General features: G+C 42.1%; 1 long non-coding RNA gene across 1 annotated transcript; it reads left to right on the top strand.

Moving 5' to 3' along the window:
• Positions 1–1,668: 1,668 nt before the first annotated feature.
• On the top strand, positions 1,669–4,310 carry LOC149126146 (uncharacterized). Its single transcript, XR_016235512.1, has 2 exons — positions 1,669–1,807; positions 3,997–4,310. It is a non-coding gene; the product is annotated as an uncharacterized LOC149126146 (long non-coding RNA).
• The last annotated feature ends 377 nt before the right edge of the window (positions 4,311–4,687 follow it).

The following is a 4,687-nucleotide window of genomic DNA, read 5'->3' as shown; positions in this document are numbered from 1 at the left end:
ACAGTGCCCGGAAGCATCCTGCGACGGAGCTACGCTCCCGTCGTAGCGCAGGGTGACAGATGCTGCCGAGTGCCACACGGATTACCTCACGCAAACCCGCCGGCCGCCTTAGGAGGCAATGTTAGTGCCTCTCTGTGGTACAAAGCCCCGGGAAGAGTAGTGCTTTGACAGGGAGGTGCGAGAAGTGGTGGAACTCTCGGAACTAAGGCAGTTTGAATCTAAAGTCCAAGCTCTCGCGTGCACGTGTGTTTAAATAATCTTTTGTAAACTCGCGTTCTATTAAATTTAAGCAGAACGAGCGATAGTCTGCAGTTAGCGCCACTGAGCCCTGGTAACCATAAATGGGCGTGTTGTGCTGTTGAATCCAGTTTCTCTCCCACTTAAGGGTTTGGCTTTAGCGCCTCTTTTTTATCATCAGTTTTTTCTTCTCTATGGCAGCAAATTAACACGCTGGAATGATATCCGTTACAAAAAGTAACAAGGTCCTTGATCCCGATCAGTTAACACCCCATTTGTGTGCTTCTCTTTGCAACAAAATTCCTGGAAAAGTTGAAAGTTTACATTCACTATCTCCATTTTCTTGTTTTATTCTTTATCCACATCAACCAGGCTTTGGTCCCAACCAATGCAGTAAAAAGGCTGTTGTCAAAGTTACAAGTGATTTCTATTTTGGAAAATTCAGTAGTCAATCTTCAGTCTTTGCTTCTTTTGACATTCCACAGAGTTAGTGGCTCTCCTTGAGCCTTTCTGTACATGTGGAGGTACCTCACCCTAGTTTTTCTCTTCTCTGTTCCCTTTGCAGACAACTATTTCTGATTGAACTGGAGCAGACAGCAAAGGGTTATTCTGGGTTTTAAGTTAGGCAACCATGATGCCTTCAGGCAAAAGCATGTGGGGCAGAATGATCCAGATGCCCATTTATCACCCCAGTGTTCTTAAATGAAATTTTTCATTAGCCCATCATTTAACAAAGATCGCTCAACCTAGGAGTCAGAAAGTCTGTTTTAGCCTAGGTCAATCAAGACAGGCCAAAATTAGTTAAATCAAACTAAATCTGTGTGTGTTTGTGCCTTTATGTAACAACAACTTAACTTAGTATGCAAGCACAATGAAAAGCTAACTAAGGAATCTGTCTTTGTAATAGACAACTTAAGTCTCAGCCAATCACAGTTAATTACAAGGGCCAACTGTTCAAATAATGTTCAAATAAGGGGAATGCCATGCTATGACAGTCCAGCCATCTCTGCATCTCATTTCCATTTTCTGTATGTCACTTCCTTTTCTCTGGATATAAATGTAGAGTACACATGTGGTGGATGGTGCATTCTGAACCCTTTTTGGTCTGGACTGCTGCCAAATACTAGACTCACAATGAAAGCCAGTTGGTATCTATAAAACTAGCTTTGTAATTTTGTCTTAATATTAGATATTAGATAACCTAAAAATTCTGCTTTTTTAAAAAAGATTTATTTTATTTATTTGAAAGGCAGAGAGAGAGGGAGAGACAGAGAATGAGATCTTCCATCCACTGGTTCACTCTACATAAGACTGCAACAGCTGAGGCTGGGCCAACACCAGGATCCTATAAATATAAAGGCTCTTTTACGTGGGTGGCAGGGGCCTAAGTATGTGGGCCATCATCCACTGTTTTCCAAATTGTATTAGCAGGGAGCTGGATTGGAAGCAGAGGAGCCAGTACTTGAACCAGCGCTCATGTGGAATGCCGGCATCACAGGCAGCAGCTCAACCCACTGTGCTACAATGTCAGCACCTATTTGAACTTTTTCCTCCTTTATTATGAGGGAAGGTGAGTCCTGTATTATCATTCATGCTTTCCTACATGACTCTAAGTTTAAAATATGTATTTTAAACTATTGAGTGACCACAATGTGGAAGGCATAGTGGCAAGAATTCAGAGATTTGGTGAACTCTACTGTGAAGGTGCTTGCAATACAGTGGAGGCTTTTAAGAGCATAAATATAGGCCGGTGCCGCGGCTCACTAGGCTAATCCTCCACCTAGCGGCGCCGGCACACGGGGTTCTAGTCCTGGTTGGGGCGCCAGATTCTGTCCCAGTTGCCCCTCTTCCAGGCCAGCTCTCTGCTGTGGCCCGGGAAGGCAGTGGAGGATGGCCCAAGTGCTTGGGCCCTGCACCCCATGGGAGACCAGGAGAAGCACCTGGCTCCTGCCTTCGGATCAGCGCAGTGCACCGGCCGCAGCGCGCCAGCTGTGGCGGCCATTGGAGGGTGAACCAACGGCAAAGGAAGACCTTTTTCTTTTCTCTGTCTCTCTCTCTCACTATCCACTCTGCCTGTCAAAAAAAAAAAAAGCATAAATATAAATAACTGCAGAACTGTATATAAATGCCACACAAGTGGTATGCACCCTACACTAAAGGAGTTGTAACAAAGGAGTGGCCTATTTTGTCTGGATATTCATTTAAAATGTCATGGTGAAGGTGACACTCTAAGGAGAGCCTTCAAAGGAAGGAGATAGCCTTAGGGGATAGTTACAGAATCTACCCATATCATAATTGTTAAATAAAATTTGTAGGACTTCTTTGCTTTAGACTAATGTTCTATATTGGGATCAACAAGTCAAACCAAGATGGAATCATTCATACCGAATGCCTAGCAAATAACCTAGTTTCAGTCAGTTACAGCAGCAGAGCCTCAGTCAGTAAGCAGCCAGCTGACTCAAATAAGGCAGGACACTGAGCTGCAAGCATTAAGCTATCTTTACCTCCCTGTTTTCTATCCATAAATACTGCTTGATCGTATTGCAGGCAGGACCTTCTTTGAACCTATTCTGGTTATGATATCTCCTCAATTCTAGTATCTAGATCTTTAGATTTTTTGTTATTTATGTTACTTTTTAAAATATTTATTTATTTATTTGGAAGACAGGGTTACAGAGAGGCAGAGGCAGAGAGAGAAACATCTTCCATCTGCTGTTTCATTCCCCAAATGGTTGCAGTGGCCGGAGCTGGGCCTGTCCGAAGCCTGGAGCTTCTTCCTGGTCTCCCACGTGGGTGGAGGGGCCCAAGGACTTGGGCCATATTCTACTGCTTTCCCAGGCCATAGCAGAGCTGGATCGGAAGTGCAGCAGCCGGTTCTCAAAATGGCGCCCATATGGGATGCCAGCACTGCAGGCAGCGGCTTTTACCCACTTTGCCACAGTGCTGGCCCGGTTATTCATCTTTTTATTTGCTTGATGTAGTTATGGTCATCCTTTAGGAATGGCCTGGATACAGTGTTGCTGATACTGCTGCTGAACGCTAGATGTCACAAGAGAATGAATTCTACGTAGTCTCTGCTGCTTAGAGTAACAGACTTCTGATTCACAGTTCTAGGTGCAGATCTCCATACCCTAAATGCCAAAGGCCAGAAAAAACCCTGGTATCTGTTGTTTTCAGTTTACATAATGGAAAATGCAACTTCTCCTCCTCACACAGTAGTGACTCATCCAGCATAAGATTGGGGTTTGGATACTTGGAAACAGTAACAAAATCCTGCCCCTCATTCAGACCTGGGATAGACTGGTGTCATCCCTCTTTCTTCAATCTGTTCTAGTTTATCTAATTACCAGAAATGGTACTTTGAAATCTATATTTAGGGATACTTCAAATAGTTTCTGTAAACATATATTTAAAAGATAGGTTTATTTTGGTACTTTTTTTTTAAATTCGTGAATAGTTTTTTCATAATACACATGCCATGAACTTTTTGAAAACCTCTTACATTTTTACATAAACTTTGGAACAGTTGTTTCTGGTACCACAGATAAATCTCTGTACTCAATGAGTTTACAGTTTAGTGGAAGAGGCATTTATCAACCAGAACTTCTTAGAGGATGGCTTAGACTTTCTCATTCCTTTACATTATTAACTAGAGCTATAGGCTGCTCTTTGTTGGGGGTAAGCAAAAACAAGTTCAGGATTCTTGAATAGAATCTGCAAGTGAGACCTGGATGAATTTATAAAGTTCCATGATTCCAGAGATAGGTCGGGAGATGAAGTTCTGGAAATTACACTCAAAGCTGTGGTCACTGAAACCTAGAGGATGGCAGAGATCAAGGAAAGAGACTTACAGAGAAGCAAATGTGGGCTGTGTGCAGACCTCTGCTTCTCATGCTAATCCATGGAACAGAAGAAGAATCAAGATCCACCAAGAGAAACAGAAGTGCCATCTGGGAAGAGACTAGGAAATTGAATTGTTATAACTCCCACTGTGATCATTAGATATCAAATTAATAATTGTACCATGCTGATACTGTTTAATAGTAATAATTAAAATGAAACCCAATCTGCAATCTCTCTTGGATCCACAATGTTTAGCACCAGTTTCAACTTTTAATGAGCCCTATTGCTATAATCTCCTTTGTAAACTACATGCAGTCCTCAGGCAGAGCAAGAATTTGCCATCCCAATATGGTGGTCATTAATGAATTAACTCCCCCAATTTCTTTTTCCTTTTCCTTCCAAAACCATTCTGTTTATTCTTTCAGTAGTTCATCTTCCTTCCATCATCAGCCATATGGATTCTTTAAGCTTGATCCTACATTTCACCTCTAGGGTATCTCATGACCCTTTCTATAGTAATTGGTTTAAAGTTATACATGGGACTGAATCCAAGCATAATGAGATAAAATTAGATTTTTTTCCTCTGGGACTACTGGAAAAACAGTTT

This window comes from Oryctolagus cuniculus, chromosome 6 (genome assembly GCF_051225735.1).
Source record: "Oryctolagus cuniculus isolate XC-2025 breed Fujian yellow rabbit chromosome 6, ASM5122573v1, whole genome shotgun sequence".
In the NCBI taxonomy this organism is placed as follows: domain Eukaryota; kingdom Metazoa; phylum Chordata; class Mammalia; order Lagomorpha; family Leporidae; genus Oryctolagus; species Oryctolagus cuniculus.
This window is presented reverse-complemented; position numbering and strand designations above follow the sequence as displayed.